This window comes from Bufo gargarizans, chromosome 2 (genome assembly GCF_014858855.1).
Source record: "Bufo gargarizans isolate SCDJY-AF-19 chromosome 2, ASM1485885v1, whole genome shotgun sequence".
Taxonomy (NCBI): Eukaryota; Metazoa; Chordata; class Amphibia; order Anura; family Bufonidae; genus Bufo; species Bufo gargarizans.
Genome location: NC_058081.1, coordinates 402,911,646 through 402,923,385, shown reverse-complemented (window position 1 = coordinate 402,923,385; position 11,740 = coordinate 402,911,646). Strand labels below are relative to the sequence as shown.

At 46.6% G+C, this 11,740-nt stretch overlaps 1 pseudogene; it reads left to right on the top strand.

Moving 5' to 3' along the window:
• Window positions 1–6,896: 6,896 nt before the first annotated feature.
• Window positions 6,897–9,658, top strand: LOC122925932 (annotated as a pseudogene).
• Window positions 9,659–11,740: the final 2,082 nt, after the last annotated feature.

The following is an 11,740-nucleotide window of genomic DNA, read 5'->3' as shown; positions in this document are numbered from 1 at the left end:
TAGTATTTAGGCGCTGGGTGACAGGTATAGATTTACTGACGGAATTAGACTTGGAAATGCACAGTAGCGTGTGTGTGAAGTTATTCTTAATGACCCTATGTGCACCTTGAATATTATATACCCTTTTAGGGATAGATTTCAAATAGCTCTGATACAGCAGAAACCACTAAATTAGGAAATTGCTAAATTGGGAATTGTATTTCAACCCAGAACAAAAAATGTGCTTTGACAGACACTAAATAACTTGCCCAGCCAGAACAGTACAGCAATAACAACAGATTTAGCGGGATATAAATTTGAGGCCTAGTATTTAGGCGCTGGGTGACAGGTATAGATTTACTGACGGAATTAGACTTGGAAATGCACAGTAGCGTGTGTGTGAAGTTATTCTGAATGACCCTATGTGCACCTTGAATATTATATACCCTTTTAGGGATAGATTTCAAATAGCTCTGATACAGCAGAAACCACTAAATTAGGAAATTGCTAAATTGGGAATTGTATTTCAACCCAGAACAAAAAATGTGCTTTGACGGACACTGAATAACTTGCCCAGCCAGAACAGTACAGCAGTAACGACAGATTTAGCGGGATATATAATTTGAGGCCTAGTATTTAGGCGCTGGGTGACAGGTATAGATTTACTGACAGAATTAGACTGGGATATGGCCAAAAAATAACCACACTATTGCTGGTTAAATGCACTTGGTGTGACAGCTTGACCAACCACACTACTGAGGGTTAAATGCACTTGGTGACAGGCGCAGCTTGCCCCTGATGTAGTATATGGCCAAAAAATGAACAGACTATTGCTGGTTAAATGCACTTGGTGTGACAGCTTGACCAACCACACTATTGAGGGTTAAATGCACTTGGTGACGGGCGCAGCTTGCCCCTGATGTAGAATATGGCCAAAAAAATGAACAGACTATTGCTGGTTAAATGCACTTGGTGTGACAGCTTCACCCTGATGTAGGCTTTATCCAAAAAACAACCACACCATTGATGGTTAAATGCACTTGGTGAGAGGCGCAGCTTACCCCTGATGTAGTATATGGCCAAAAAATAAACAGACTATTGCTGGTTAAATGCACTTGGTGTGACAGCTTCACCCTGATGTAGGCTTTAGCCAAAAAACAAGCACACCATTGAGGGTTAAATGCACTTGGTGACAGGCGCAGCTTGCCCCTGATGTAGTATATGGCCAAAAAATAAACAGATTATTGCTGGTTAAATGCACTTGGTGTGACAGCTTCACCCTGATGTAGGCTTTAGCCAAAAAACAACCACACCATTGAGGGTTAAATGCACTTGGTCGCAGCTTGTGCTGGCGAACCACAAGACACAAAATGGCCGCCGATCACCCCAGAAAAAAGTGACTGACAAACGGTCTGGGCAGCCTAAAAACAGTGAGCAATTGAGTATCAGCAGCTCAATGACCCACAGCTGCAGATCGATCAATAATCAAGTCCTTTGGAGGAGTTAATCTGCCTAATCTCGCCCTACTGTCGCAGCCGCAACCTCTCCCTACGCTAATCAGAGCAGAGTGACGGGCGGCGCTATGTGACTCCAGCTTAAATAGAGGCTGGGTCACATGGTGCTCTGGCCAATCACAGCCATGCCAATAGTAGGCATGGCTGTGATGGCCTCTTGGGGCAAGTAGTATGACACTTGTTGATTGGCTGCTTTGCAGCCTTTCAAAAAGCGCCAAGAAAGCGTCACAAAAGCGCCAAGAAAGCGACGAACACCGAACCCGGACTTTTACGAAAATGTCCGGGTTCGGGTCCATGTCACGGACACCCCAAAATTCGGTACGAACCCGAACTATACAGTTCGAGTTCGCTCATCCCTAGTCGTTAACCCTTTAGGTGTTCCACAAGAGTTATTGGCAAATGGAGAAGAAATTTCAGAATTTAAATTTTTGGGCAAATCTTTCTTTTTAATCCATTTTTCCCAGTAACAAAGCAAGGGTTAACAGCCAAACAAAACTCAATATTTATGGCCTTGATTCTGTAGTTTACAGAAACACCCTATATGTGGTTGTAAACAGCTGTACGGGCACATGGCAGGGCGCAGAAGGAAAGGATTGCCATACGGTTTTCGAAAGGCAGATTTTGCTGGACTGGTTTTTTTGAGACCATGTCCCATTTGAAGCACCTCTGATGCACCTCTAGAGTAGAAACTCCCAAAAATCGGCCCCATTTTAGAAACTACGGTATAGGGTGGCAATATTGTTGGTACTAGTTTAGGGTACATATGATTTTTGGTTGCTCTATATTACAATTTTTGTGAGGCAAGATAAGAAAATGCTGTTTTGGAACTGTTTTTATTTTTTGTTATTTACAACATTCATCTGACAGGTTAGATCTAGTGATATCCCGAACTATTCGCCAGCGAACAGTTCCCGTTGAACATAGCTTATTCGTGTTCACCGTGGCGGGCAAACAAATGCGATGTTCGGTCCGCCCCCTATACATCATCATTGAGTAAACTTTGACCCTGTACCTCACAGTCAGCAGACAGATTCCAGCCAATCAGAAGCAGACCCTCCCTCCCAGACCCTCCCACCTCCTGGACAGCATCCATTTTAGATTCATTCAGAAGCTGCATTCACAGTGAGAGGAGGGACAGTGCTGCTGCTGATTCAATAGGGAGAGCGTTAGCTAGGGTAATGTTCTGTGTCCACAGACTCATCTGCTGTAAGGACAGCGTCCTGACAGCACCCCAAAAAGCCCTTTTCAGGGCTGGTACATCAGTGTGCTTTTATTATTTTTTTCAGTCACAGACAGCACGTCATACAGGGTGTGACAGAAAATACCTCGCATATAAAAAAATATTTAAAAATTTTCTGTGATATAATCACATTTGCAAGCCTGTGTGTGTCAGGCCCACATAGACTGTATTGTGGCCACTGGCTAGTGGCTAGGCCTGCACTCATACCGTTACAGGGTGTCATTCACTGAAATTCCTTGCAGATAAAAAAAATTATATTTAAAAATTTTCTGTGATATAATCATATTTGCAACCCCGTGTTTGGCAGGCCCACACACACTGTACTGTGCCCACTGCCCACCACTTATATGGGGTGGCACAGTAACTTGCACGCATAGTACCACTTATCTAAAAAAAATGAGAGGCAGAGGCAGACCACCCCGCAGGGGCCGTCGTGGTCGTGGTGCTGTGATTTCCACTGGCCCTGGAATAATGCCCAGTGTTCAGAGGCCACGTACCCTGAACCCAAAAAATTTGGAGAATATAGTTGACTGGCTTACAGAGGACATCCAATCTTCAACAGCTTCCGCTAAGAACCTTGACGCACCATCCTCCTCCAGCTCAGCTTTGGTCACCTGCTCTCAAGTTACCACTCTCCCGCCCGCCGCCACCACCACCACTACCACCACTACCACCACAGCCGCTTCATTTGATCCCTCAGAGGAGTTATTTACACATCAGTTGGATGAAATTAGTGATTTACAACCATTATTGCCAGGGGATGTAGATAACAGGGATATGTCTCAGTCAGGCAGCATTACACACGTGAATGTACAGTGTGATGATGATGATGATGTTGTTTTACCCACCGCTGCTTCCTTTTCTGAGGTGTCAGATACAAGTGAAGTCGTTGATGATGACGATGTGTCCGTGGATGCCACGTGGGTGCCTGCTCGAAGAGAAGAAGAAGAGGGGGAAAGTTTAGAAGGGGAGACAGAGAGAAGGAGGAGACGAGTTGGAAGCAGGGGGAGGTCGTCGCAAGGAGCTAGTGGCACAGTTAGACAGCATGTATACGGCACCCGGGGTCAGCCAGACAGCACGCCAATTAACGCATGCTGTTGCCACCACCAGAATGCCGTCATTGCAAAGCTCAGAAGTGTGGCATTTTTTTTGTGTGTCTGCCTCTGACAACAGGGATGCCATTTGCAACCTGTGCCAAAAGAAACTGAGTTTTGGGAAATCCAACACCCACCTAGGTACAACTGTTTTGCGAAGGCACATGATCGCACATCACAAACGCCTATGGGATCAACACATGATGACGAGTAGAAGCAGCTCACAAGCTCAAAGCCATCCTCCTCCTGGTCCAGCATCTTCAGCCACGTCAACCACTGCTGTCCTCCTTGCCCCCTCTTAACCACCCGCCACTCTGCCTCTCACCTTCAGCAGTTCCATCTCTTCTGCCCACAGTCAGGTGTCTGTAAAGGAAATGTTTGAGCGTAAGAAGCCAATGTCACAGAGTCACCCCCTTGCCCGGCTTCTGACAGCTGGCTTGACGGAACTCTTAGCCAGCCAGCTTTTACCATACCAGCTGGGGGAGTCTGAGGCCTTCAAAAAATTTGTCGCTATTGGGACACCACAGTGGAAGGTACTCGGGCAAATTATTTTTTCAAAAAAGGCAATCCCAAACCTCTACTCAGTGACTGAAAAGGAAGTCATGGCATCTCTGGCATACAGTGTTGGGGCAAGGGTCCATCGGACCACTGATACCTGGTCTGCAAAGCACGGTCAGGGCAGGTATATCGCCTACACTGCGCATTGGGTCAACCTGCTGACGGCTGCCAAGCATGGAATGCGTGGCTCTGCAGCAGAGTTGGTGACACCGCCACGACTAGCAGACAGGCCTACTGCCACCTCCTCTACCCCTCCTATTCCATCCTCTTCCATAACCTCCTCGGCTGAGTCCTCTTCTGCAGTGGCGTCTGGCTGCACATCAACTGAATACCCCAGCTCCCCAGGGGCTATTCCACATCCCGGATACGACAGAGAGCCACACCGGACCAGCACTCCTGTCCGCCCTGAACGCACAGGTGGATCAGTGGCCGACTCGGCACCAACTGGAGATCGGCAAAGTGGTGTGTGACAATGGAAGCAATTTGTTGGCGGCATTGAATTTTTGCAAGTTGTCACATGTGCAGTGCATGGCACGTGTGTTGAAACTCATCGTACAACGCTTTGTGTCTAAGTACCCAGGCTTACAGGACGTCCTCAAGCAGGCCAGGAAGGTGCGTGGCCATTTCAGGCGTTCCTACATGGCCATGGCGCACTTTTCAGACATTCAGCGCCGAAACAACATGCCAGTGAGGCGCTTGATTTGCGACAGCCCGACACGTTGGAATTTAACACTCCTAATGTTCGACTGCCTGCTCCAACAAGAAAAAGCCGTCAACGAGTATTTGTATGACCGGGGTGCTAGGACAGCCTCTGCGGAGCTGGGAATTTTTTTGCCACGTTACTGGACGCTCATGCGCAATGCCTGTAGGCTCATGCGTCCTTTTGAGGAGGTGACAAACCTAGTCAGTCGCACCGAAGGCACCATCAGCGACCTCATCCCATTTGTTTTCTTCCTGGAGCGTGCCCTGCGAAGAGTGCTGGATCAGGCTGTAGATGAGCGTGAAGAGGAAGAGTTGTGGTCACCATCACCACCAGAAACAGCCTTGTCACCATCGCTTGCCGGACCTGCGATAACGCTGGAAGAGGAGTATGAGGAAGAGGAGTCAGAGGAGGAGGAAGACCAACCACAGCAGGCATCCCAGGGTGCTCGTTGTTGCCACCCATCTGGGACCCCTGATGTTGTACGTGGCTGGGGGGAAGAACAGACCGTCAATGACATCAGTGAGGACGAGGAACGGGAAATGAGTAGGTCGGCATCCAACCTTGTGCAAATGGGGTCTTTCATGCTGTCATGTCTGTTGAGGGACCCTCGTATAAAAAGGATGAAGGAGAACGACCTGTACTGGGTGGCCACGCTACTAGACCCTTGGTATAAGCAGAAAGTGGCGGAAATGTTACCAAATTACCGAAAGACAGAAAGGATGCAGCAGTTCAAAACCAAACAAAAAAATATGCTTTGCACAGCTTATAAGGGGGATGTCACAGCACAACGGGAATCTAACAGGGGAAGAGGTGAAAGTAATCCTCCTCCTACCACGACCACGGCGGCAAGGACAGGACGCTTTACAGATGTGTTGTTGAATGAGGACATGCAGAGCTTTTTCAGTCCTACACATCACCACAGCCCTTCGGGATCCAGCCTTAGAGAACGACTCGACCGACAGGAAGCAGACTACCTCTGCAGATAGACACTCTGAATAGCGATGAACCCCTTGACTACTGGGTGTGCAGGCTTGACCTGTGGCCTGAACTATGCCAGTTTGCGATAGAACTTCTGGCCTGCCCCGCTTCAAGTGTCCTGTCAGAATGGACCTTCAGTGCAGCAGGAGGCATTGTCACTGACAAAGAAGTTGCCTCGGTCAAAAAAGTGTTGATTACCTTACCTTCATTAAGATGAATGAGGCATGGATCCCGAAGGGACTGACAGTGGGGGATACGTTTGACTAACAAAAGGCCTGATGACATGCCTTGGCCTCAAAATGGTCCCCACGCTGCTGAATTTAATGTCTGCATACCGGATGACTTTCGTGAATTCATCACCACCAACTAGGGTTCAAGCCACAATGTTTTAGTCACCTTTCTGCCTTGAAAACATGAATTTTTTCCGACCGCTGCTACAACAGCGGCTGCAACAATAACATTATTTTTCAGGCATGTGTACATGCCTAATTTTTCTGGCCTCTAGTGCTGCACTGTGGCTGCAAAAACAAAATAAAAAAAAGGCACATACATGCGTCAATTCCCCTTTGTGATCGGTACCTTGTTGTGGTGAAGGGGCTTGCGCATCACAATGAAGCGATCATCACCTCTATGAGTGTGTTGGCAATGTTGCCACACCCCAGAAAAGGCCGTTGCTTCATTATTATCAGACTAAAAGCGATCAGCTGGATAATTTTTATATGGTTTTTAATACATAAAATAAACTATTAAGAGACTTTATTATAATTTTTTTTATTATAAATAATGCAGACGAGAAGTGGGGTAAAGGAGAGCGGCTGCTTCTGCGGAGTAGGAGGAGTGGGTAGCGGCATTTTCCCCCGCTGAGAGCGTTATACCCCCGTGTAATTAAGAAGATATGGGGGAGCAGACATGACCGAGATCCCTTATCTGCTGTCCGGCAGCTCCAAGAACTGACAGTCCTTATGGCTTTATATGATGAGGACATCCAGAACAACGATTTCTACCTGACTATCCAAAACCAGAGACCCGACCTGATCAACAAAGCTGCAGAGGTCCACGGCATTGTTCTGGTTCCATGTAAAGGAAGTTTCACCAGCACCTGTCACCTATCTTCTCAAACCCAGTGAAGGGGGGTTTCTGACAGAAAATGGAAAGGAGATTTTCATTCAGGGAAATCTGGTTAAACTTGGAGCCGGTTTCGGATATTCGCTCTCTGTATCTGTTCTGTTTTAGTATCCAGTGTATTTCCCAACCCTTAGAAAAAGATGAGAATCCAGAAGAAGCTGCCGTCCCGTCTGCTGCCTGCACTTTAAAGAACATAGACGACGTGAAGGAATTCCTAGGGAAACACGTGGATAAATTTGACAGAAGCGTTACCTCTTTCCGCAGCTCGTTCAAAGTGCACGAGAGGAAGAATCTACGACATTACATAGATTCTGTCAACGCTCTGTATACAAAATGTCTTCAGCATCTACTACGCGATTCACACTTGCCAAGCAAGAAACTCAGATGAATCTGATGAAGCAAGCCGTGGAGATGTACATTCATCACGGCATCTACGATCTCATCTTCAAGCAAGTGGGTACCATCGAGGCGAGTGAGGATGCTGCCTTTAACAAGATTACGAGAAGCTTTCAAGACCTGCAGCAGAAGGCTATAGGCGTGAAGACAGAGTTCAGTATTAACATTCCTCGTGCTAAGCGAGTCTTGGGTCAGCTGAACCGCTGCACGTCCCCACAGCAAAAGCTGCTCTGCCTGAAGAAAGTGGTGCAGACCATCATGCATTCTCCCAGCCAGAGAGTGAACATGGAGACGATGTGCGCCGATGACCTTCTGTCTGTGCTGCTCTACTTGCTTGTAAAAACTGAGATTCCAAACTGGACGGCAAACCTGAGTTACATCAAGAATTTCAGATTTTGTAGCACCGCCAAGGATGAGCTGGGGTACTGCCTGACATCCGTGGAGGCGGCCATTGAATACATCCGGCAAGGGAACCTGTCCCAAGCAGCTGCTGATCCTGATGGGAGTGATAAATCTCTGCTGTGGCAGAGAATGAACTTGCTGTCTAGGACCTCCTCTGCCCCCATAGACTGCTTATTCCAGCACATTGCTTGTGGGAATCAAGACGAAATGGAGAAAATGCTGAACCAGGGAGACGCAGATGAGGAAGTCGTCCAAAAAATGTGTCACCCGCTCTGCTCCTGCGACAACTGTGATAAGATGGTTTCTGGAAAGTTAAATGACACTTCCATTGTTACTCCACTTTCTTGAGACGATCGCAGTTACACCCCCCTGCACATTGCCGCCATTTGTGGTCAGTCTCAGTTTATTGACCTCCTGATCTGTAACAGGAGCAGCGGTGAATGCCACCGATTATCACGGCTCGACTCCTCTTCACCTCGCCTGCCAGAAAGGTCATCAGAAGCTAGCGCTGCTCTTGTTACATTATAAGGCGAGCAGAGACATCCAGGATAATAATGGGAACACCTCGCTGCACTTGGCCTGCACCTATGGACATGAGGATTGAGTGAAGGCTTTAGTCTATTACAATGTAAACTCTTGTAGAATGGATTGTGGTAATGAGAAGGGCGACACAGCGCTCCACGTCGCTGCCCGCTGGGGGTACCAGGGGATTATTGAGGTGCTGCTACAGAATGGAGCCGACCCCAAGGTGTCAAACAAGAGGAAAGAGACGCCACTGCAGTGCACCTTGAACTCCTTGAAGATCCTGTCCATCATGGAATCTGCACGATGTCCACCAGGCAAGATGACGTCAAAAGCAAGTATAAAGATGTCGAAAAGCTGTTACGAGCCATCTCTGATGGAGACCTGGAAATGGTTTGTTACCTCTTGGAGTGGGTGACTATGATGAAGAACTGGAAGACTCACTGGTTGGGAAGGAGTTTTGTCACCCTCTGTGCCAGTGCCGCACATGTGGTCCTGTTCAGAAGAAGCTGAACAGGATTCCCAGTAATGGTCTGGGACCAGTCGGGATGGATTCACACCTCTACATATCGCAGCCTTAAATGGTCACTCCGTTCTTGTGACTCTGCTCTTGAAACACGGGGCCCACGTGGATGCAAAGAACGGGAACCGGGCCCTTCCTCTGCACCTGGCCTGTCACAAGGGAAATTTTGAGGTGGTAAAACTTCTGATGGAGTTCAGCACGGGGAAGAACAAGAAGGACATAAACGGGAACATGCCGCTAATCTACTCCTGCATAGCAGGCCACCTGGAGATGAGTTCCCTCTTACTGGAGCAAGGAGCATCTGTCAATCTCAGCAATGTAAAAGGGAACACCGCTCTGCATGAGGCCATCCGCAGGAACCATGAAGGATTAGTCAAGCTGCTGTTACTGTACGGTGCGTGGGTGGACGTGAGGAACAAGCGTCAGTATTGCCCACTGGACTTTGCAAAGAACAGCAGAATCCAACAGCTTCTTCTCTCCGCCTCCAACCACGTGACGGACAGCGGGGCAGCAGCGTCCGAGGAGCATCCCGGCCACATCCGGAAAAAATCAACGACCTCTAGTCCGACCAGCTCAGAAGCTCATGCAACTCCCAGAAAAGCTGATGTCCCTCCATCTAAGTAAGTTATAATGTTGTATAAGCATGTAATAATGTACCCTTATATAAATTTAATATAGCAACATATCCTGTACTGATCATGTATTATACTCCAGAGCTGCACTCACTTTTCTGCTGGTGGAGTTACTATGTATATACATTACTTATTCCGTATTGATCCTGAGTTACTCCAGAGCTGCACTCACTATTCTGCTGGTGCAGTCACTGTGTACATACATTACATTACTTATCCTGTACTGATCCTAAGTTACATCCTGTATTATACTCCAGAGCTGCACTCACTATTCATTTTTTTTCCCCAAGATTTTATTAGTTTCACCATCGCATAATACAAGACTTTTGGTTACAGAATCAGTACATAGGTGATACAGAGTTTTATCATATTCCAAATAAGCAAATCGAAAAACATACCCTTCCCCAATCCCCCCTCCCACCCAACTGAGTCACTACTGCAAATCCTGCCTCTTTTAGTTTATTAATCATTCTCCTTCTGGCTAATCCAAATTTATCCAGTACCTCCTGCTATAAGTCATCCCAGCTTGTTACCTGATTCCTCCACCCCTCCTCTTTTCGGTACTTAAATAGCCTACTTCCTCAACGTGCCCTTAAAAGCTTCTAGGCTATACCATTCTGTGTACCTGAATGATTGCATGATGCTTTTTATTTCCTCCTGAGCAAAGCTATTGGCACTAAAAGTTTTCCATCTCTTAAAAAAAAAAAAAAGAAATAATGCAGACAATTTAAAAAATCCCCATCAATTCCAATACAAAGCAAGTACAGAGCTCAGAACAAAATTATTTCAGGATGTCGTTAATTCAACAATGATTAATCAATTCGACACACGTCCCCGGATAGGGGACGTAACAGGGAATAAACTGATAGGAATAGTACTAGTTAAGACACCACTCATATAGGGTGTCACAGCACATTGCTCCGTGCACGCGCAGTGCCCCAACTTGGGAGTAAGAGGACCGACCAAGCTGCTTTTTCCATCTCCCGTTTCCTAAAATCAATTCAGTTTAGTGTATCAGAGTTTGGTCTGTCACTGTGAAGGCAGTCGAAGGTACCAGGCCTCAATTTTTTTTTCACAAAAGGCAATCCCTGATATGGGACGTAACAGGGATTAAACTGATGAGAATAGCACTACAGAAAATACCACTCATATCGCGTGTGACAGTAAATTGCACGGCGCAGACGCAGTGACCGTGGCGTGGATTCAAACAAAGGGGAGGGATCCAGCGTTTTTTTTAACCATCTCCCTGTTCAAAAAATCAATTTAATAAATGGACCCCAGATTAGGGACGTCACGTAACAGGGATTAAACTGATGAGAATAGTACTACAGAAAATACCACTCATAATGGGTGTGAAATTGTAAATTGTAAAAGTAAATTGCACGGCGCAGACGCAGTGACCGTGGTGTGGATTCAAACCTAGAGGAGGGAGACAGCGTTTTTTTTAACCATCTCCCCGTTCGAAAAATCAATTCAATTCCCCTTTTGGGGACCCTTGGTGTTGTACGTGGCTGGGTGGAGTAAGAAACCTTCAATGACATCAACGGGACATGGCTAGCTTGGTATCCAACCTTGTGCAAATGGGAAGTTTGCTGTTGGGCAAATGGACTGTTTGTGGTTGTTTGCGGTGCATTAAAAGGGGAGTTTAGTCTGTCAATATCAGTGAAGCGGGCGTAACCCTTACACTACCTGATCGATACAACATTATACCTGATCGTATACACACACTGGATGTTTTAAACCACGTTGTTCATAAATATTTTGAATTGTTAAATGATTTATGCCCTTTATGGATTAAAATCCAACTCTGCGTCAACTATGTAATTTTCCATGGGAGTTTTTCCATGGATCCCCCTCAGGCATGCCACAGTCCAGGTGTTAGTCCCCTTGAAACAACTTTTCCATCACTACTGTGGCTAGAAAGAGTCCCTGTGGGTTTTAAAATTTGCCTGCCTATTGAAGTCAATTGTGGTTCGCCCGTTCGCGAACATTTGCAGAAATTCGCGTTCGCCGTTCGCGAACAGAAAATTTTATGTTCGCAGCATCTCTAGTTAGATCATGTGATATTTTTATA